This window comes from Bubalus bubalis, chromosome 18 (assembly GCF_019923935.1).
Source record: "Bubalus bubalis isolate 160015118507 breed Murrah chromosome 18, NDDB_SH_1, whole genome shotgun sequence".
In the NCBI taxonomy this organism is placed as follows: Eukaryota; Metazoa; Chordata; class Mammalia; order Artiodactyla; family Bovidae; genus Bubalus; species Bubalus bubalis.
The window spans coordinates 65,382,940-65,406,110 of NC_059174.1; the positions used below are offsets into that span (position 1 = coordinate 65,382,940).

The 23,171-nt window shown below is 50.8% G+C and overlaps 1 long non-coding RNA gene across 2 annotated transcripts; it reads right to left on the reverse strand.

Annotated features, from left to right (window-relative positions):
• Window positions 1-1,102: 1,102 nt before the first annotated feature.
• LOC123330339 lies at window positions 1,103-19,308 on the reverse strand. Of its 2 annotated transcripts, none has more exons than XR_006546195.1 (2): window positions 16,150-19,308; window positions 1,103-1,335 (listed from the first exon to the last, which is right to left on the reverse strand). It is a non-coding gene; the product is annotated as an uncharacterized LOC123330339 (long non-coding RNA). The 2 variants fall into 2 exon arrangements; XR_006546194.1 differs by lacking the exon at window positions 16,150-19,308 and adding an exon at window positions 7,766-8,409.
• Window positions 19,309-23,171: the final 3,863 nt, after the last annotated feature.

Here is a 23,171-nt window from a genome sequence, read left to right on the forward strand (position 1 = left end):
GCTCTGCTCTCCACTGAGAACCAACTCCGGTCCACAATGAGGACTGGCTCTGGTCCCCACTGAGGCCTGTCTCCCGTCCTCACTGAGGTTCCACTCCGGTCCTGTGCTGTGCTCTGGGGCCCGGGTAGGGTCCTCACTGAGGCCAGGCTCCGCTCCTCTGTGAGGTTCGGCTCCAGTGCTCAGTGAGACCCAGCTCCTCCTGCACGGAGACCTGGCTCTGCTCAGCACTGCTGCACAGCTCCGCCCTGCAATGGGGCCTGGCTATGGTTCTCGGTAAGGCCACAGTATCGTCCTCAGTGAAGCACAGCTCCAGTCCACGCTCAGGCATGCCTCCGGGCCTTAGTGAGCCCCTGCTCTGGTCCTCACAGAGATTTGGCTTGCTTCTAACTGAGGTTTGGTTCACCTCCGTGAGGCCTGACTTTGCTACTCTGAGGCCAGGCTCCCCTCCTCACTTGGGGCCAGGTCCACCCTCAGGAAGGCCTGGCTCTGCTCCTCACAGGGGCCTGGCTCCAGTCCTGAGTCCCTGCTCTGCAACTCACTGAGATTCAGCTCCAGCACTGAGTCCTGCTCTGGGCCTCACTGTGGTTCAGCTACCCTCCTCACTGAAGCCCAACTTTCCTTCACTGAGAGTGAAGGTTCACCTCCACTCTTCACTCAGGCCCAGCTCTGGTCCTCCTTGAGGACGGAATTTGGTTCTCTGAGGCAAGACTCCATTCTACACTGAGGCCCAGCTACACTCCACATAGAGACTGGGCTCTGGTCCTCTCTGAGGTCTGGCTCTGTTCCTCAGTGAGACCCAGCTTCTCTCTGACTGAGGACTGGCTCCACCCACACTGGGGTCTGGCTAGGGTTCTCACTGAGCCCAGCTTGCTTCTCACTGAGGTTCTGTTCTCCCTCTTCCTGAGGATTGACTTGACTACTCTGAGTCCCGGCTCTGGACCTCATGAGGCCAGGCTCCACTCCACACTGGGGCATGGCTACAACCTCAGTGAGTTCCGGCTCGCTTCTCACTGAGGTTCCATTCTCTTCCTGAGGCCTGACTTTGCTACTCTGAGTCCTGGCTGTAAGGCGAGCATGGAGAAAAAGAGAGTGAGCCAGACAGTCAGGCAGAGAAATATTTATTATAGGAAGAAAGAAAGTGGTTTTAGAGAGAAACCAGTGCTTTCTTTTTACAGCCAACCCTTCTTATACCGTATCGATGGGAAATTGTGCCCCAGAGGGGTTTATCCTTAGCCCACAGCTGGAGTCTTGTGGTCACATAGTCGAAGGGGTCTCATAGTCGGGTGGTCATGTAGTCTTGAGAAACTGGCACCAGCAGGGAAAAACAGGTATCACCTTAAGGAAAAAACAGGAAGCCGTCAGGGCAATGTGGCCACCATGATTTCATCCCTTGTTTGTCAGGTCACCACAATAGGCCATATTTTAACTATAGCTATGAGCCCCTTGAGAGCCCTAACACTGGCCCTGGTCCTCAACAAGGCCCAGCTCCTCTCCTCACTGAGGCCTGGCTCACTTCTCACTACGGTTCACCTCTGATCCTCCCTGCGACCTGACTTTGCTTCTCTGAGGCAAGTCTCCATTCTGCACTGAGGCCTGGCTCCACTCCACACACAGGATGGGCTCCAGTCCTCAGTGAGACCCGGCTCCTCTCTGCCCTGCACTGGGGCCTGGCTATGGTCCTCAGTGAAGCCCGGCTCCACTCCTCACTGAGGTTCGGCTCTTGTCCCCAGGGAGGCCAGGCTTCGGTCCACAGAACCTGGCTCACTTCTCACTGAGGTTCTGTTCTCCTCCTCCCTGAGGCCTGAATTTACTTCCCTGAGGCCTGGCTCCTCTAGGGACTGAGAACCGGCTCCGCTCTCCACTGAGGCTCCTATCCGCTCCTCACTGGGACCCACCTCCCTCAGCACTGAGGCCCGGGCCTCACAGAGGCCAGGCTCGCTTCTCACTACCTTTCAACTCTGCTTCTCCCTGAGGCTTGACTGCTTCACTGAGTCCCATCTCCGCTACTCAGGAAGGTTCGGCTCTGGTCCTCCTTGAGGCCCAAGTCACATGTTACAGAGGCTCAGCTCTGCTCCTCCCTGAGGCCTGACTGCCTGTCTTCAGCCCGGCTCCACTCCACAATGAGGCCCGGCTCTGCTCCTCACCGAGGCCCAGTCTGGTCCTAAGGCTCGGCTCCGGCCTTCACTGAGTCCTCGCTCTGCTCCTCGCTTAGGCCCAACTTTGCTTCTCTGAGGCTTGGCTTGCTTCTCACTGAGGTTCGGCTCTGCCCCTCTGAGTCCAGACTTTGCTACTCTGAGGCCCTGCTCCACCCCACTCCACACTGAGGCCTGGCTCACTTCTCACTGAGGTTCTGTTCTCCTCCTTGAAGCCTGACTCTGCTTTTCTGAGGCAAGTCTCCGCTCCTCACAGAGGCCCAGCTGTTCTTCCCTGAGGCCCTGCTCCACTCATCGGTATGGCCCGGCTCTGCTCCTCACTGATTCCCAGCTCTGGTCCTCATTCTGACCTGATTCTGTTTGTCTCTCAGACCTGACTATAACAGGAGGCTCCATCAATATGGAACTTAAAAGCACAACCTTCACATACTTTAAAATTGTTATATTAAAAATAAAGATAATTTTTGGCAACAATGTATAGAAATTGGAACTTTTAAATGTTAGTTGTCGAAATGTGATATGGCTCAATCTACTTACGTAAAACTTTGGCATCTTATAAAAAAATATAAAAATGCAGTTATCATCAGTTTCAAAAAGTCTGCTCTTACATATATACCCAAAGAATTTTAAATAAATGTTGAAATAAAACTTGTATACCAATATTCACAGCAGCGCTGTTCTTAATGCCCCTCTGCAAAAAGAATTAAAATGTCCATCATTGGATTATTGGATAAGGAAAATAGGGTAGATCCATTAGATGTGTTATTTTACCATATAAAGGAGCAGTATCTGTGGAAATCAGTAGGTGGGGTCCTCAAACACTGAAACATAAAATTAACATATAACTCCTGAATTTGCCTACGGCCATGCCACCCTGATCACACCTGATCTTGACTGACCTCTTAAGCTAAGCAGGGTCTGACCTGGTTAGTACTTGGATGGGAGAATCCCTCAATTCCACTCCAGGCTGTACCCGCAAATACTTAAAAGCAAGGACTGGAACAGGTATTTGTACCCCATATTCACAGCAGCCAAAAGGTGAAATCAAAACACGTGTCCTTCAGCAGATGAATGGATAAACATAATGTAGTAATGTACAAAATAGAATACAATTCAACCTTTAAAGTAATTCTCACACAGACTTCAATGTGGATAAACCTGGAAGTCAATATCCTAATTGAAACAAACCAGACACAAAAAGACGAAGGTTATCATTCCACTAGTGTGAGGCATCCGGATAAGCCCTATTCTAGGTTGCCAGGGATTGAGGGTGGCGAGTGTTTGTTTAATGGTTACAGTTTCACTTCAGGAAAATGAAATGATTCTAGAGATGAATGGCAATAATATTTTTACAACAATGTGAATGTAATTAATGGTATCGAAGTGTATAGTTAATATGATTCAAATGATAAATGTTATATATGTCTTAATCACAATGAAAAGCTACTGATACATGGTACAAGGGAAAACACTGAAATTATCCTCAGTGAAAAAAGCCATACAGAAAAGCCACCCAGCTCATATTCATCCTGTATACTTTAAATCCATGAAGACTTTTAACATGAGGGAAAACCCCAGGGATGGTTCCAGAAAAGGAAAATTGCATTAGAATGGAGAAAGGCCTTTGCACAAAGTTGGGGGCACCTGGCGAAAGTTGAAGTGGTCTTGCGGATAGGATTGCAATATGGAAAGCATAATTATCCCTCATTTTGGAGTTATGTGCAGGGAGAGAGGCCCTGTTTTGGGTAAAACACACTGTAGTGCCTGGTATGAGTGTAGCAAACTTTGTACTGCTATTTAAAGTTTAAATATTTGAAATCGACTAGAAAATAAATTACTTTTCAATACATGTCAGTAACATGCCAGAAAATCAGAGATGACATCACACACTGCTAATAGAGGCCAAGACTTACTTACCCAATTCAAATTCACCCAAAGTAGTGATGCTAATCGGCCTTGTAGAAGTGCACATAGTATAAAGAGGCACCATGGGAAGAGTATATTAGTAGCCATGTCTTGGGTGCTGTGGATGACCCTGATGTAGCTGAAACTGTGGGATTTCTGAATTCTAGTTTTCCACATAGTACCACCAAAAAATGCCAGAACTAAAAAATGAGTTCAGTAAAACTGCAGGATCATTTGTGATTCTCTACACTAATAATGAAGTATCAGAAAGAGAAACTAAAAAAAACCATTTACAATTGTATCCCCCCAAAAAACTAGGAATAAATTTAACCAGGGACTTAAAAGGGATGCACACTGAAACTGTAAGACGTTGATCAAAGAAACTGAGCAGACACAAAAAGAGGCACGCTATCCCATGCTCACGAGTGAAGACGTTGTTAAAATACCTATTCTACCCAAAGCCACACATACATGCAATCACTACCAGTATTTCAGTGACATTTTCCACAGAAACAATCTTAACATTTGCATGGAGCCACAAAGGACCCAGAAGAGCTGAAGTGACGCTGAGAAGTGAGAAGAGGCTGGTGGCATCTTTCCCCTTGACTTCAACCCACATTAAGCAGCTAATGGCACCACAAGACGTGTGGAATTGACACAGAAACAGGCAGAGACGAGAGCCCAGAAGTAAACCTACAGGCCCGTGGTCAGTCAGTTCACAAGAGAGGACCTAAGTAAATACACTGGGGAAAGGCCAGTCCTCTCAATAAACAACGCTGGGAAAATGGACACCACACACAACACCGGACACCATCCCATAGTGAGAGCGAAGTGAAGTCGCTGAGTCGTGTCCGACTCTCTGCGACCCCATGGACTGCAGCCTGCCAGGCTCCTCTGTCCATGGGAGTTTCCAGGCAATAGGACTGGAGTGGGTTGCCATTGCCTTCTCCAGGGGATCTTCCCAACCCAGGGCTCCCGCATTGTAGACAGACGCTTTACCGTCTGAGCACCAGGGTAGTCACCATCCTATACTACAGACAAAAACTAAACACCCACAACTTTCCACATCAAACTTTTCCAGTCCTGAGTTCTCTGAAGACAGACACACTCAGCATCAGCCACACACAGAAACTCTCTCCCCAATTTCCTCACCTTCTCTTTCAACGGCACCTCTTCTCCACAAATCCTGAGGAGACCAGACTCCCATCAGCCTGAACTGAACCCCACAATGTCCCAAAGCTGAAGCCCCAATGGGCCCTGAGGAGACCAGACTCCCATCAGCCTGAACTGAACCCCACAATGTCCCAAAGCTGAAGCCCCAGTGGGTCCTGAAGGGCCAGGCTCCTGTCACCATGACTGGACCCCACAATGTCCCAAAGGCAAAACCTGAGCAGGTCCTGAGGAGACCAGACTCCCTGTCTTCCTGAACTGAACCCCACAATGTCCCAAAGCTCAAGCCCCAGCGGGTCCTGAGGAAACAAGACTCCTATCAGCCTGAACTGAATCCCACAATGTCCCAGAGCCGAAGTCCCCAGAGGGTCCTGAGGAGACCAGACTCCCATTAGTGTGGACTTGACCCTGTGGTGTCCCAAAGGTCCCAGGCTTTCAGCATGGACTCAGCCACGAGTGTTCCAGAAGCCAAAGCCCCAGCAGGTACAAAGGAGACCAGGCTTCTGTCCACTGCCAGAGGGAGCCAGGTGCATGGGCAGAGGTTCAATGCCCTGGTGGGTCACGGAGGGGAGCTCTGCGTTCCCTGCCAGCCAGTAAGCAAGTGCAGACCGAGCTGCCCTCACAGCTGAGTGGGGACCCTGCACCCCTGAGGGCAGTTCTACTAGGTCCATTAAAGTGTGGAAATTCAAACTGAAACAGAGCCAAGGATCCCAAAACTTTTCCAAACTAGTCAAGGAACAATTAATTTATAGACATAAACACAGAAAATCTACATGATCTCGGGTTTAGCACACAAAAAGTCAGTCCACAAAAAATATTGCGGACCTTAAAAATTAAAGATGCCTACTCTGAAAGACCTTATTCAGGAAATCAAAAGATAAGCCACAAACGGGGAGAAAAATGTTTGCAAAACTTGTGTCTGATAAAGGATTTGGACTCAAAATAGACCTCTTGAACAGAATCTATAGACAAAAGGCAGAATGGACCTTTCATAGACAGTGGGCTTTATTTTACAGGCTTCTTTCCAGAGCGCAGTAGCTAACAGCACCAAGACCTGTGCGCATGTAATCCGGAAAGAAGCGACACACAGATAGAGGGCAGATAGTGGGCGCCAGGCTCCTCACCGTGGGAATGCGAAGGGCAGACACACGAGGGGAGAGCCTCTGCTCTCATCATCATAAGCCAGTGGCTACCTGATGCTTTCGATGGTGCCACCCAGGAGAGCCAGCTTTGCAAGGTAAGCCCTGCTGGACTCGACACTGGGCCCCTTTCCACGGACAGGATGGGGTGGCTGTTCTCACGGGCCCCACGGTGGGAGAGATCACGTCTGCTGAAGCCAGGCCTTGATCTTTCCCAGGTCCTCATTCTCCCCAGATGCCCACCCACATGACTGCTGTCTGTGCTGGTCTATATGGGACTGCGGTGATCTCCTAAAATGAGGGTTCTTTTATACATGGATAATGGGCTGAATTGTGGCCCCAAAAGCTGAGTCCCCCCAGAACACATAAACAGGGCCATTGTCTGGGGAAAACATCTCTGTAGATGCAGTTAAGGATCTCAAGGTGAGGTCATCTCCGGTTAAGGTGGACCTCAATCAAATTGACCAGTTCCTTATGAGACAAATGAGGAAAGACACAGAGGAGAAGCCATGTGAAGACAGAGGCAGAGATGGGAGGGAGGGGGCCACAAGACAGGGACCCCTGGAGCCCCTGAAGCTGGAAAAGGCAGGAAGGATCCTATCCTGGAGCCTCTGGAGAGACCTCAACCCTCCTCCACCTTGATCTCAGGTGTCTGGTCTCCAGGACTGGGGGAGGATAAACTCCTGTTGTTTTAATCCACCCAGCTTGTGATCATTTGTTAGAGAAGCCATAGAGCAGCCACACAGACCCTGCTCTGTAGGATCCTAGAAGTGTGGGTCTCAGTAAAGGAAGATGGAGGGTGGATTACAGAACCCTTGGAGTCAGCACTGGGACCCCCCCCAAATCCTGAAGCAGTGTCTGGATGTCAAAATGCTGAGGGGCGAAGTCTGAAGCCTGTCCCTAGGGGAACGGGCTGCACAGGCCTCCCCAGGTTCTTACACCGGTACACGTGGTGTGACATCTCAGCCCTGACTGAGGAGGACATTTAACGTCACCGTTCACGTTGCTGATTAACAACCCACCAGTTACACCCGTGAAAATCAATCAGGACGCCTGCTGCGCGGATGGACAACTCTGAAAGTGGCCAAGGGCGAGGACTGACACACAGCCAGCAGCCCCGCTGCCCTCCCACCCCACTCCCAAGGAGGGTCTGCAGTGCGGAGCTGGGGGACCCCATGGAGGCATCTCTAGGTAAACGCTGGCTGACCCCCAGGCTGGTGCTCCTGAGCCTCCTCCAGCCTTCCCAGCTAAGACACCTGAATGTGAGCAAAGACCTCAGAGGCTGGAGGAAGGGGCCTGGGACCACCCCAGCAACAGCACACTTGCCGAGTTGGCTGTGCAGGCAGGCAGGATGGTGCTGACCCCAGGGGCTCTTCTGGAAGCTTTCCATCTTCTTACCTGAGTTACTCCTCTGCCCTGCTCCCACTGCCTGTGTTTTTGCTTCCTCACCTCTGCCTGGGAAGACTTCCAACATCAGGTACCAGCAACACAACCTCTTCCTTATCAAGTGGCAGCCTAGCAACTCCTGCAGAAGGCCCAGCAGAGCCCCATGCAGGCTGACGCCCTGACACGCCACGGCCCTTCATTTCCCCTCACCAGCCCAGCCCTGCGGCCTCTGATGGCAGAGAAGGTGGTGTCTGGTACCGCTGCAGGCGCCCTCCTGCCTGGAACCAGGGCCTCAAGCAGGCACACCTGGGAAGGGCTGGCCAGCTGGGTCACGCTGCCCGGGTCAGCTGATCCTCGCCCACCAGGGGCTCAGTTACAGAAAACGGGCCGTGCTGTCCCAGGTCCAAGGACCAGCTGTGTCCTGAAGGTCAGGATGGACGTGGGGCTGCAGCTCTGGTCTGTCTTCTAAGTATTTTAACTGGCCTACAAGTGGGAAACAATTTCAAGAAGACCTGCCATGCATTCCTGGTGGTCCAGTGGTTATTAATCCGCCTTGCAAAGCATGGGACACCAGTTTGATCTCTGGCCAGGACGATCCCACATGCCTCAGAGAGAGTGAGGCTGCGCCCTGCCGCTGAGCCTGTGCTCTAGGACCCACGCACTGCAACTGCTGAAGTTGGCCCATCTGGAGCCTGGGCTCCAGGCAAGCTCAGCGAGGAGGAGCCCCCACTCCCGACAACCAGAGAGGAGGCTCGTGTGCAGTGATAAAGTCCTACCACAGCCAAAAGTAAAATAAATGAATGAATCTTAAAGAAAGAAAAGACCTCTCCCCAGGAGAGGAGCCCAGGAGTGAGGGAGAGGAGGGGAGATGTGGAGGCCTGGTAGGGGGAAGCCAGATAAACTCCATGGGCTGCCCAGGCGAGTCTCAGGTTCTGGAAGGCTTCTGCCCAGGTGGCTTCCCAATCCTGGAAGTGCCTGCTTAAAAGTGCCCCTTGCCCTGGGAGGGCCATGGGGAAGGAGCATCTTCTCTTTGTGACCAGCACAGTTTCTGACGAACAGCCCTGGGCAGCGCTGGGTTGAGGTGAGAGCCAGGAGACACTGGGCTCCCGAAGCCGCCTGGGCACATCTAGAGCAAGGAGGCCCAGAGGAGGCGATGGCGGAGGCACTGGCTGCTGTTCGGTCGCTCAGTCGTGTCCAGCTCTGCGACCCCCTGCACTGCATCACACCAGGCCTCCCTGTCCATCACCATCTCCCAGAGTTTGCTCAAACTCATGTCCATTGATCAGTGATGCCATCCAACCATCTCATCCTCTGTCGTCCCCTTCTCCTCCTGCCTTCAATCTTCCCCAGCATCAGGATCTTTTCCAGTGAGTCAGTTCTTCATTCGAATCAGGTGGCCTAAGTATTGGAGCTTCAGCTTCAGCATCAGTCCTTCCAATGAACACCCAGGACTGATCTCCTTTAGGATGGACTGATTGGATCTCCTTGCAGCCCAAGGGACTCAAGAGTCTTCTTCAGCACCACAGTTTGAAAGCATCAATTCAGGCTTCCTTGTGGTCCAACTCTCATATCCATACATGACTACTGGAAAAACCACAGCTTTGACTATACCGACCTTTGTCAGCAGATGTCTCTGCTTTTTAATATACTGTCCAGGTTGGTCATAGCTTTTCTTCAAAGGAACAAGCATCTTTTAATTTCACGGCTGCAGTCACCAACCACAGTGATTTTGGAGCCCAAGAAAACAAAGTCTGTCAGTGGTTCCACTGTTCCCCCATCTGTTTGCCATGAAGTGATGGGATCGGATGACATGATCTTAGCTTTCCGAATGCTGAGTTTTAAGCCAGCATTTTCACTCTCCTCTTTTACCTTCATCAAGAGGCTCTTTAGTTCCTCTTTGCTTTCTGCCATAAGGGTGGTGTCATCTGCGTATGAGATAATTTTATAAGGCTTGAGTTTCATCCAGCCCAGCATTTTACATGATGTACTCTGCATATTAGTTAAATAAGCTCCTGGTACCCATTTTTTAACGTAGCTGCTTGTTTCATAGCACTTTATATTATGCAAGTACAAGTTCTTTATCACATGTGTAGTTTGCAAATATTTTTTCTTCATTTCTGGCCTGGCTTTTGACTTTCTGGATAAGTGATTTCACCAGTACAATTTTCAGTTTTATAAAGTTTGCTATTTTTTCCCCTTTTCTGTGGATTTTCATGTGATGTGTTAGAAATAAAAGGTTGTGGTCTACATGACAAAAGCCACAGCCATGTCGATTTTCTTCTACAATTTTAAAAAGTTTTATATTTTAAATTTGCCTTTAGACAACTTGGAGTGTCTTTTGGTTTGAGTTGTAAAGTCTGTTCCTACATTCCTTTTGTGGTTCCTAATTGCTCTGTAGTTAGGGTTGCAGAAGTCCTGGGATAGTGGCCTCGACCCGTTTATTTCCAGAGTGTTGTGCCTTGAGCGGGACTGGCAGGAGAGACCTCGGTCTGCTCTGCAGTGGGAGAGGGCGTGGCCTGCATTCTCCAAGTTGGCCCGCAGAGAGTGACAAGCCGCCTCTCTTCCCAGGGCGGACCCGTGTCTTCAGGCCACAGCTTGGCCCAGGGCACAGCTGACAGGCAGTAGGTCTCCTCAGGACTGGCCAGTGCTTTGGCTTCGGGAAAATGCAGGGCTTTGTCCACGCAGAGGGTGGCTAGGTTTCCTCGGGACCTTCTGGGAGGAACCCCTGGGAGAGAAAGGTGAGGAAAGGTGGGGTGATGCTGCCTCTGGGGGCCGGGGGAGGCATCCACAGATGGCGACCTGCCTGCAGACAGTGCTGCGGACCCCCCTGAATTCTTGCTGAGTATTAGGGGGAGTGCAGGCACCAGGGCAAACAGGTTGTTCCAGTGGCTCTTGAGCAGAACTGGGGGACAGGGCTCAGTCCACACAACCTGAGACGCACTTCCAGAATGGCAAGAGGTGGTTCTTCCACCTGCCAGACATGAAGGGAGGGGTGGGCCCACTGGGCCACCCTCACTCTCGGCGACCTTCTAGGAGGCTCACCGGCCTCAGTGCATGCTGTGTGTGAGGCTAGGATGGGTCAGGTTGTGCAATAGGGAGGCACGGTGTGGTGGGGGGGGCTTCCTCCAGCTTCCTCACGACCCCTCCTTTCCTCAAGGGTCTCGGAACGTCTCCCCTCCCAGTGACAGAGGGTAGTTCCCCAGGAAAGCTCATTAGAGACTTGACCCCCAAGTGGGGCTGGTCACGTGGTGTCCACCCTCCCCCTCCAAAATGCCAGGCCCCAGAAGGGGAACCTTGCTCAGTAAGAACCACATGGCATGCAGTGATGCTGCAGGGGGCCGCCCCTCAGGGGACGGAGCTTTAGGTCACGAGGAGGGTGGTTTGCCAGCTCTCCTCAACCCTGCCACCACCCACCTTGGCCAATTCACAAAAGCCAGAGTCTGCATCAGCACCGACCAGCCCAAAGTGAGCAGCGAGGCCCACACGGCCCGGACACTCCCATCAGATGCGAGCTGACCTCCCCAAGCCAGCAGGAGAGGTCCTCTCCGGGCAAATCATTTATTTACTTATTGGGGTACATTTATTCCCAGGCCTTATGTCCTCTTGACCTTACTGTGAGATAGTTTTCTTTCTCTCTGATGCTAATTAGTGTGTAGGAACACAACTGATATTTGTGTACTGATTCTTGTATCATGCAGCGTCACATACTGTTGGTGTTCTTCAGTAGTTGCGCGTGGAAAACTACGATTAGAACACCACTGTTTCTACAACAGCCAGGTCATCCAGGACACCAAGACACGCCATGCCCTTCGAACCCATGCCATACTACAGTGGTAAAGCACGTTTCATTCTGGGGGAGCGGCCTGGGTGGGGCTTGGCCTCTGAAACAAGTTTTGAAGTTTTCTCTAATTTCTGGCTCTTCGTTGACATGGTTGTTTTGAAAAGAAATGTACGTAACTTCTGAACTCTAGAAAATTGTCCACAGCAGTAGAATGGGCTCCCATTTGCCGTCTCACACAGAATTCAGCCTTGTTTTACACAAAGCAGAAACCCTCTGCCAGGGAAGTGGCACGTGACCTCCAAGTGAGGACATTATAATATATTTCTACATTATAATCCAATCCACAAGGCCATGTCCACTTCCACCAGTTGCCCCAATTCTAGAGAAATGTCTTTCCCATGCTGATCCATGTTTCTTTCTCTGGGACCACAAACAGATACTTTCCGTCCTTGTCACAGCCTTGATGGACTGAAGGGCACCAGATGAGCAGGCTCTGGGTGGCCCTTTCTTACGGTAACAGGTATCAGTGCTTCATTGATTGTGACTAAACAGACATCACACTTACCATCTGAACCATTTTATGTACACAGTCCTATGGTATCAACCACACACATGCTGTTGTATAAACATCCTCAGCACCCACGTCCAGATCTTTTCCATTTTCACTGGTGAAACGCTGTACTCTGAACACGAATCCCCCTCAGTCTACTTTGTGCCTTTGAGCTGCACTGCTCTGGACGCCTCCTGTACATGGAGGTTCGCCCTCTTGTGACAGGGCTATTTCACTGATCATGCCTTTGAGGTTCGTGCCCGCTGTAGCAAGCAGCAGCATTTCCTTACTTGTGAAGGCTAAATGGCACTCCTTTGTGTGCAGACCACACAGGGTCCATCCACTCATCCATCGATGAACACTCAGGTGGCTTCCACCACTTGGGTGTTCTGATTCACGATGCTCAGAATGTGGACGTGTACCCACATCTGTTCCAGGCCCTGCTTTCAATCTTTTGGGTATGATTCTCTCTAACCGGGTGTTTCAAAACTTTTAAAAGAACATTGGACAGACTTCCCAAATATCAGGTTCTATTTAAAGTTCTTCTGAACTCCAGTTGACTTTGGGGTGCTTCAAAGGGCCCTGGAGCATCTCAAAGAGAGACCCTAAACTAATTAGGCTCATTTGGAGGGTTACGCTGCATGGGAAACACTGTCCAACCTGCTGTCGCTTCTGTCAGAAGGACTCACGAGGCTTGTCCCCGATTTCATCACAGCCTCCACCCAGGGGAAAGGGTTCAGGGTGTCTCCTGCTGCCTAGTCTCTCACCTCACACAGTGTCCAAGAAATCTAAAGAACATCTTCATTTCCTGGTCCTCGGGTCTTGAACCCCATGCTGCCTTCCACAGTGCCCAACTCTACTTTCTCCAGGGGTTTCTTTCTGCATCAGCTGAATGCCTTTCACTCCAGTCTCCTGGGCTGGCCGCTGCCCAGAAGCCCAAGTTATAATCTTTATAGATGCTCAATCGCGAGGAATACACCCCAGGGTAGGGAGACTTGCTGTTGGCTCTACCCTTTATACACAACAGAGCCTCCTCAGGGAGAGTCCTGGCAATGCCCTGGCAGTGTGCAAACGTCCCTGTCCCACCCACTGGGGACCAGTGAAAGGCCTGGGTCAACCAGAGATATCTGGTTAGACAACGGGAGAGTAGAGGATGCTCAAAATCCCACTGGGGGGACTTCCGGTGGTCTGGTGGTTAAGAATCCACCAGCCAATGCAGAAGACACAGATTCGATCTCTGGTCCAAGAAGATTCCACGTGCTGCAGAGCAACTAAGCCCGTGTGCCTCAGCTACAGAAGCCCACGTACCCCAGTGCCTGTGCACCCCCAAAAGAGAAGGCACTACAACGAGAAGCCTGCACACCACAGCTAAGGAGAAGCCTTCGCTCTCTGCAACTACAGAAAAACCCTCACACAGCGACAAAGGCCAAGTGCAACCAAAAAAAAATAAAATTTAAAAACCCATTAGGTTCAAAGGGAATTTGGACAATGCTCTGACCCCTTCAGGTCAAAGCCTCCTGGTAAACGTTTCCTGGACGCTGGATTCCATTTCTAGGAAAGTCCAGTTGCAGGTTGTTCAGTATGGGTGGATCCCCTTCTAAGCCAGAAGAAACACCTCTGGAGTGTATCCTTAAGAACTGGAAGTTCTTAAAAATAGTTGGGCTAAGAAAGGAAACACTTAAAGTTTATTGTAACACTGCCTGTCCTTTATGGAAGCTGGGAGGATGGAGAGGAAATGGCCTGAAAATGGGTCTGTAAATTACAATATCACCTTGCAATTGGGTCTTTACCATCACAAGAGGAGAAAATGGACCTAGGTTCCCTATGGTCAAGTCTTCAAGATCCTTTCCCTAAGTCCCACCCTATGTGGCTTTTGTAATTAGAGGCCTGGGGAATCAGAAAACACTCCTGACATCTAAGGTGATCCCCTTCTAAGCTCCCCAACCCTCAGTGGGGAAACCGGCCTCCTCTGCTCCTCAGGAGCCAGCAGCCTTTCCAGAGCCACCTACTCCTCTGGAGCCCTCCAACTGACCCCAAATCCCACTTCCCTGAAACCTTTCATACCCTCCGTTACCCCAGGAGGGCAAGCCAGAGCCTCCGTAGTAGGGGAGCTTCCTCTCGCCCAGGATGAGGGAAAGTGACAAATGGCGAAGGATGATCAGAGTGTATGTGCCCTTCTCTCTAACCAACTGAGCCCAACATGGAGACTAAGCCGATCTTCTAAGGAACCTACTAAGTCTGCTGAAAGGTTTTAGGCCTGACTCTGGCCTCTGATTTAACCTGGAAGGATGTCCCAATAGTCCCACCTGTTGTACCCAAGGAGAGCAAAGCACCCGGACCGAAGCGCAGGTGCACACTGTCCTGGCGTGCCAGGGCCTCCATGCAACACCCACTTCTGCCAGCTGTTAGGCCAGACGGGGAATAGGAGGTGCACACAGACCGGGAGCAGTAAATGAGGCGGAGGCCCTGCACCTTCCCTCGTGGAAGACGTGAGGGCCGTGCTGCCACTGAGGAAAGGGGGAGACACGGTGGACCTGAAGTTCTCACCCAGGGAGGTGGGAGTGCCCAGTTCTCCAGCCTCACATCGCAGGACCAGCATCCCTGAGCCTCTCAAGGAGACCTCACTCCTCCCAGGCAAAATGCACGGCCACGTCTTCGAAGGTCAGGCCATCCTGCTGTGACCGTGACAGACGAAACCACAAAAGCCACACACCCATGGAGCCACGATCCACTCTCCACCTTCCCCCCAACACTGACCCCATCCTCTTCCCACACTCCTCAACACAGAGGAAAACCAGGCCTGGTGCCCCTGTCTCTTCACTGGGTAAAGCCCTTGGCAGCAGGAGGCATCTAAGCTCTGGGTGGGGAGAGAAGTGCGACTTCCACAGGACAGCCCCGCGGTGCGGCCACGGCCATGTAACCCTCAAGGCAGATCAGCAGACGCGCGCCAGGCCCCGCGCCCAGGGCCACCACGACCCAGGCCCTGCCCCTGGCGTCTCACTGCCCTCCCGGCACTGGTGTCTCAGTCACTTGCCAGAAACCCCGCTGGTTACAGTGCCATTCCCTCAGCATGCGGCTGGACACGTGGCCCCTGGCGGCGGCCAGATGCGGCCACCAGCCCTTTACTGCCCCCACGTTAACATGTGGGAGACGGCACACAAGGCCACCAGCAGGCTGCACTCTGGAGGGTGACCAACCACGGGGTCTGGGACGCAGTCTTTGTGGGATCAAAGGGTTGGATGCCCCGCTTCCCGGAGGACGTGACTGGCTTGTTTAAATGACTCTGCACGTTTGTAGGGAACTGAAACTCACTACAAACAGATAAGCAGGAACTGCGCCTGCTCCCTTTGATGAAAAGGGTTGTGAGGTTAGGAGATATTACCTGTGAGGAGAGTGTGGAGGGAAATGCACTACCGCCCCTCGAGGGCATCCTTGTTTCAGGAGATCTGGGCACCATGTCTACTGGCCTTAACTTGAAAACTTACAACTTGGCAGACAGCAGCCAGAATATCACTAACAAACTCCACAGGAGCCAGGATGAGCACAGGCTTCCCACAATCCCCCTAGTGCTGGCAGCCTCAGATCACTCTGTATGCGGCCACAGAGAGCCCAGTGTGATCCCAGACGCCCAGAGGCCTGCTTTTCCTGCACTTGCTGTGCCCTCAGAGATTACAAGCTTCCTCCACTCGTCCAGCTGTCGCCCACAGCCCGGCAACACTGGCAGCCCGGCCCAGGCCTGCTGCTTCCACAAAGGGCCGCACTCGCCCTGACCACAGGCGCTCGGCCGAATGAAACACGCGAGGCTCCGGAAAAGCCTCACAAAATCTTGGTGAGTCCACAAAATGGTGAATTCCAAGTATGTCTTTAAATAATCCCATAGACAGAGGAGCCTGGTAGGCTCCAGTCCATGGGGTCGCAAAGAGTTGGACATGACTGAGCGACTTCACTTTCACATATGCATAATTTATGGTAACACAATCAGTAGTCCTCATCTTTTCACAGATTCAGTATTTGTAAACTCGCCTACTTGCCAAAACTGTGGAAACCCCTCAAATCAATACTTACATTTTTACATTCGTTCACAGACATTCAGCTGTGTCTGACTCTGCAACGCCATCAACTGCAGCCCACCAAGCGCCTCTGTCCATGGGATTTCCCCGGCCAGGCTCCTCTGTCTGTGGGATTTCCCAGGCAACAATACTGGAGTGGGCTGCCATTTCCTTTTCCAGGGGATCTTCCTGATCCAAGATCAAACCCGCATCGCTTGCGTCACCGGCAAATTCGTACCACTCAGCCACAGGGGAGACACCTCACAGATGTACAGACACACAAAAAAATCTGAGTCACCCAGTGATGCTCTGCCTTCTCATTTCAGCTCTCATACCGGAAATAGGCATTCTTCCCATGATGCCTTTGGTACCCCATTTATGCTTTTTCTTGGTGATTTTGTGGTCCACACAGGCCTCCAAACCTGGTGCCTCTGTCCACCTGGTGTTCCTAAGCACAAAGAATGTGCCTTAAAGAAAATACGTAATAGGTTAGAATTGTTCAGTCATGAACCACTGTTCTTGGCCATGATTTCAATGTTAACAAATCAACAGTATATAGTAAATGAGTTGCTTAAAAAAAAACAGGAAAACAATGTTATTTACTGACTAGTGGACAACAATTTTGTGACCAGAGGCTCTCAGGAAATTATTTCTGTTATTTCCCCTAGAAACAATGGTTGTACATCTATTAACTCAGTGAATTACAGAAAATGACTATTGTGAATGACAACTAATTGGACTTCAATAAAGCTGTTTTGCTTTTTTTTAAACAAACTCTTAAAATTTGTAACCTCCTAATTTACTATGCTTTACTATTATATGTATGTTCTTGAAGTTATCCATGTCTACTGCAGCATTACGGAGTTGACAGGATATAATGCGGTACCTTCTCTGCATCTTTGTCTCTTCTCAGGTTGCCCCAACAAAATCCCTGATTAGGTGGCTTCAAGGGATGTATGTTCTCATATTTCTAGTGGCTGGAAGTCTAGGGCCAAGATGCCATCAGGATTGCTGTGTCATTAAATGGCCTTTCCTCTGTTCAAAACTACAGAGACAAGCAAGCACCTCCTGGTGTCTAGTCTTCTTATAAGGACACAAGTCACACTGGGAGGCCATTCTCATGACCTCATTGGTCTTAATCACCCATCTCCTTATAGGCGACACCTAAAAAGTTCCATTGGGTGTTAGTGCTTGAACGTACAAATTTTGAGGGGCACAATTCAGTCTATAACAGACTGACCAATATTATATAATGGTCTTTATGCCTTGTGAACATTCTGGTACTTTGGCAGACTAGGGTTAAAGGTAAAGGACTTCCATTCACTAAACTCTAAGGTCTTTCTCTAATGTGAACTTTCTGGTGATTAATGAGGTTAGAGCTCTGGCTAAAAGACTTCCCATATTCTACACCCATAAGGTCTTTCTCCAGTGTGACCTCTTCAATGCTTAATGAGGTTAGAACTGTCACTGAAGGCTCTGACCCTCGCTACACTCATAAGGCCTTTCTCCAGTGTGAATTCTCCAGTGCTGAAACAGTGTCAAGCTATGGCTAAATGATTTCCCACATTGCTCACAATCATAAGGCTTTGCCCCAGTGTGAACTCTATAGTGTGAAATGAGGTAAGATTTGCAGCTAAAGGACTTTCCATATGGCCTTTCTCCAGTGTGAACTTTCTGATGTTTAAAGAGGTTGAACAAGCTGGTACACATTCATCACATGAGATCTTAAACAAGTGTGAACTCTGTGGTTTTGGAACAGGTGGCTGAAGGAATTAAGAATTTCCCATTCACTGCACTCATAAGGCCTTTCTTCAGTGTGAACTCTTTGCTGTATAATGATGTGAGAGCTCTGGCTAAAATATTTCCGACATTCAATGCATTCACAAAGCCTTGTTCTAGTAAGAATTCTCTGGTGAGTTATGAGGTCAGACTTACAGCTAAAGATTTTCCCACATTCACTGCAATCATATGGCTTTTAACTAGGAGGAACTTCCTGATGCATAATGATTGCTAAATAATTTTTCACATTCATCACACTCATGAGGTCTTACTCCAGTGTGAACTTTCTGGCGTTGAAAGAGGCCAGAGCTTTGTCTAAAGGATTTTCCACATTCCTCACATACACAAGGCTTTTCTCTAGTGTGAACTCTCAAATACTCCCTGAAGATACAGTATTTTTACTGCACCTGTAACATTGTTCCCTCGTGAACACTCTCTGGTGCTGAACAAGCATGTGTTTGGGGCTCCAAGCTTTCACGCTCTCCAGTCAGTGACTTTTTACAGTGTGGAAGGCCACCACACACTCTCCTCTGCTGTTTGGCTTCTCCCTGGTGTGAGGGGCCTGTTGCTGAAGATGTCCTGAGCTGCCCAGGAAGTCCTTCCCGACCTCCTTAAAGGTAAAAGATTTCCCTGACGCTTGGAATTTGCAGCTCTTCAAAAACAAGGCTCTGTTCATGCTGCTTTTGCAGTGTTTCTCGCCAACATGCCACCTGTGCTGCTGATACAGATTTGCCATGAGATGAAATCGATTTCCACAGGCCCCACACGTGTGCAGTTTCTGCCTGTGCTGTATTTCCTGGTGTTCAACCAAGTGCAAACTGTCTCTTGACATGGGCCCACACACCTCACACAGGTGTGCCTTCTGGGCAAACAGACCTGCTTTGAGGGTCCTGTCCTGTGGCATTACATAGGCAGAAACGCTCCGCTCAGATGCTTTCTTATCCTCACTACACACCGACAACCTGAAAGAAAGAAATGCTGGTGAAGTGCATGTTGACTCTGGTGAGAAGGGGTAACCTGTAGAAAGTGTGTGTGGGACAAACCCAGGAGCAATCAGTGAGATTGTTCTGAGGACTAAAGACGTGGGGACAGGTTGAGAATGGTCTGCTTAGCAGAATTGGTCCTGTAAAGATCACAGATCAGAGGCAGACTCAGGAGGCTAAATACACTGCCACTGTGAGACAGAAAGGGTCTGTAAGTCCTTCCTCTGGGGAAAACTCTCAGGAGACCTGGGCGTTTGCTGACATGGGTGTGTTATGTAGAGCACTGAGTTTAGGCTCTGAGTTTAGGCTCAAGAAAATGCAACCGCAACAGAGTGGTTGGTGTTCCATGACTTAAAAATTATGTGTGTGAGGGCCTCTGGGGTGAGGCCCCGCCCCGCAGACCCCAGCCCTCCGCAGGCGTGCAGCCCTTAGGCCCCCAGGCTGGCCTGCTGCGCCCCCCACCCCAGGGCGCAGAGCTCCGTGCTGCTGAGGGTGTGGCCCGGCTGCAGCCTCCCACCCCGGCCCCGCCCAGACTGGGCCAGACCAGTGAGCGCCCGGCCAGCCCCGCTCTCTGGAGCCCGACTGTCCCCCTTGCCCCAGCTTCCCCTAGTCCAGCTTTGCTTCGACATCGGATCGCCTCTCTTGCCTTTGGTGCCTGCCCCTCCTCTGCTGGGGCTTTGCTGACTGGCGTCATCATCCAGGTCTGGTTCACATAGCAACGTGCAGCACAGCGGTGGTCAGGGCCCCCCAGGAGAGCTGGGTGGAGGTGGCCATGGGGTCCCCTCTCCCCAGGGCCAGCTCCGTCGTGACGGCCTCTCCCGGATCTCTGAGAGGACGTCCTGCCTCATGGCCGCCGGGCTCTGTACTGTGAATCTTCCCGGCCCAGGCGGCTGGCTGCACCGCAGAGCCCACAGCTCCTCCCAGCCTGAAGCAGACCTATCTTTTAATAAGTTATTCAGACAGAATAGCCTGACTGCATGACTTTATCTCTTGGGACAAAACAGTCGTTTACACCTGCACACACACACCGGTGTGGTCTAGATTATGCACTATTTCGGCCCAGTTTGGTGGGGGTGGGTGCCGGGGTGGACGGTTGGTTTGGAATCCGGAGGGAGACCCTGACAGAACACGTGTCCACCCCGGCGCTCCCGGGTGTGCGCAGGCTCCGGGAGGGCGGGAGGGAGCAGGCTCCCGGCAGAGCGCAGGCCGAGAGCTGGGCGCTGCCTGAGCCCCACCCTCTCCCCACCCAGGTCGCAGGCAGGGGCTTTGGGAACAGGGGTGCCAGAGCAGGAGAGGAAGGTGGCGGTCGGACCTGGCCCGGTGGCAGGAGCGGCAGATGCCCGCCGAGGCCCCTCAGTTTTTGGAGGAGGCCCCTCAGTTCGGGCCACTGACCTGGGTCCCACGTGCGGGACTGCGGAGGGAGCGTTCTCAGAGGCGCTTTGAACGGAACCGAGCCTGGCTTCCCGAGGGGCCTTTTGTGCCATTTGCAGAACACTGTGCGGACCCCGCGCCTGGTCCCTGATCAGCGGTGGGAGTTTTGTCGATTGTACAGAAATCAGCACACTATTTTCTTGCAGCTTTCAGATTTTGTTAATCTGGATTATACAGCAGATGTAAAGTGTTTTAGCAAAATGGAAAATTATGTGTGCAGTTATTAAGATGGGATTTCCAGAGTTGTGGGGCCTGGACCCAAGACCAACAGAGCCACCAGCTCACACTGCCAGTCTGGGAGAGCTGCAGTCATGAGACTCCAACCCAGGAGGGCACAGAGGTGGGACTGCTCCCAAGAGAACCTCAGAGGCAGGCCTGCTCCCAGTGGGCCTGGAGGGCAGAAACTGAACCACTGAGGAGCATTCTTAAGGTTTGAAGTTCAAACAAACTTGCCCCAGTAAATTTTGGACTTATCTGGTACCTATCACTCCTTTCTTCCTCCCCTTTAGAATGGGAATTGCTTCCTTCTGACATGGGAATGTCTATCCCATGCCTGTTCTATTATTATATTCTGGAAGCATATAACCTGTTCGGTTATACAGATTCTCAGCTGGAGACAAATCTGTTGAAAGATAAGCTGTATTTCAAGTCTCACCCACATCTGATTTAAATGATACTTAGATGAGACTTTGGAATTTAGAGTTGATCCTAGAACTAGCTAAGATTTGCGGGCAGAGATTGACTCTGAGTATGGGGTAGGTTTGAGGGCCTTATCCAGGGGGTTACAAGTGCCAAGTTCTCCAGCATCACATCATAGTATATGTATGGATCACTGAGCCTTATCAAGCAGATTCCATTCCTCCAAAGAGAAGCACATGGCCACATCCTCAGAGGTCACATTACCCTGCCAAGATGGTGACAGAAGAATCACAGAACAGTCCACTTCAGAGCCACAGTCTCTTCCCCCACACGTCTATTCCATGCCCAACCTCCTCGCAAACTCCCTAACTCAGGGTTCTGAGAAACTAGACCTTGACACCACTGATGCCTTGTGCCTTCATGTGCCCATGAATCACTGGATCCAGACATCCACAAGAGGAAGGTGGAAAAACATACAGTTGAACCTTGGATAACACAGGTTTGAACTGCAAACGTCCACTCATGCTTGAATTCTTTTCAGTAAATAAATACTACTTCGTGAGCTGTGTACAGGTTGGTTGAATCAGCAGATACGGAGCTATAGACACAGAGGGTCAGAATGTAAATTTTATGTGGATTTTAGAGTGTGCAGAGGGTTGGTGCTCCTAACCTCTCGTAGTTCAAGGGTCAACTGTGTATCTAAGCCATGCGCTGGCATAGAAGGATCCAGCTGCTCATTTTACCCTCGTATTACCAAGGGCTCAATACCAGATCCTAGAACCATAAGGTACAGTCTCTAAGGATGCACCACTCTTTCCAATGCATATCCCTCACTTCTCTAGATTCCACAGCCACATGCCATGGCTACCACCACCTGAGGGCTCACACCGTAGGCACGCCCCTGGTCTCCCCATGCTACTTGTACCTTAATTGGCATCTCTTCACTCCACTGTTGCGGGTGGAATTCCCAGTGTATAGTTATGGAGACAGCCAAATACGTGACACTGAACATATGACACAGATAGACATTTATAAATCACGTAGATGCAGAGCCTAAGAAAGGAGGACACACCACACCACACAAGACCACATGGAGGTTGTATTTCAGAAAAAGTAGGCTTCCCTTGTGGCTCAGCTGGTGAAGAATCCACCTGCAATGCAGGAGACCTGGGTTTAATCCTTGGGTTGGGAAGATCCCCCAGAGAAGGAAACAGCTACCAACTCCAGTATTCTGCCCTGGAGAATCCCAGGGACAGTATAGTCCAAGAGGTCTTAAACAGTCAGACACGACTGACCGACTTTCACTTTCACTAACTAAGTTAGTTTGCAAATAATCTAACTCGCAGTTTGATAAAACAGAAAAGAGTAAACCGCCACGGACTGTGGAGCGTGAGCTTTGTAGTGTCAAGAGAAGTGTTCCTTGGTTTCGATGGGAGGATGTGATAGGCTTTTTGCAAAATTCCATGGATTGGTAGGAACTGAAACCTGCTACAAAGAGATAAATAGGAACTGCTCTGGTCTTCTTGATTAAAAAAGAAAAAAAGAGGGGGAGTATCTGGCTAGGAGAGCTTACCTGTAGGAACAGACTGGGGAGGGCAACTTGTATTCAGGATATCTGGGCCATTGTATTTTTCACCCCCCACGTTAAGGTTACCCATAATGGGCCTATGTGGCAATCTAGCAGACGACACCCACACCATGCTTTACACAGTTCGCCATGATTTGATATCACACCAGACATCCCATGTCTTCCACTAGCAGCCGCAGCCCCAAAACTGTCTATGAAGCTCTCCCTGCCTGGCTCTGTTCCCTGCCTCAGACTCAGTCACACAGAACCTCGTGTGGGTCTCAGACACACATGGCTCTCCTCCGCTTCTGTGTTTCACTTGCTGCCCCCTTGCTAGAACCTTCCTCTGTCCACCTCTCCCTCACTCAAGTCACAGCCCACAGGTGGCCTGCCCCAGAGAACACGTGGTTCAGTGTCACGCCCCAGAGCGGGAATGGGATACCTTCTACTGTGTTGGTTCCACAAGCAGCCACGGAAAGGTGGAGAACGTGATGAGTCTATGGTCGGGGGTTGGACGCGTTGTGTTTCCCTGTACTCCTGCACGGCCCTGAGGTGTCTGGCAGCCCTTTAACCTCTGACCCTCAGTGCTCAGTTCGCCTTTTATCAGGTGTCCCTCTGCCTGTCACCCTCCCCCAGTTG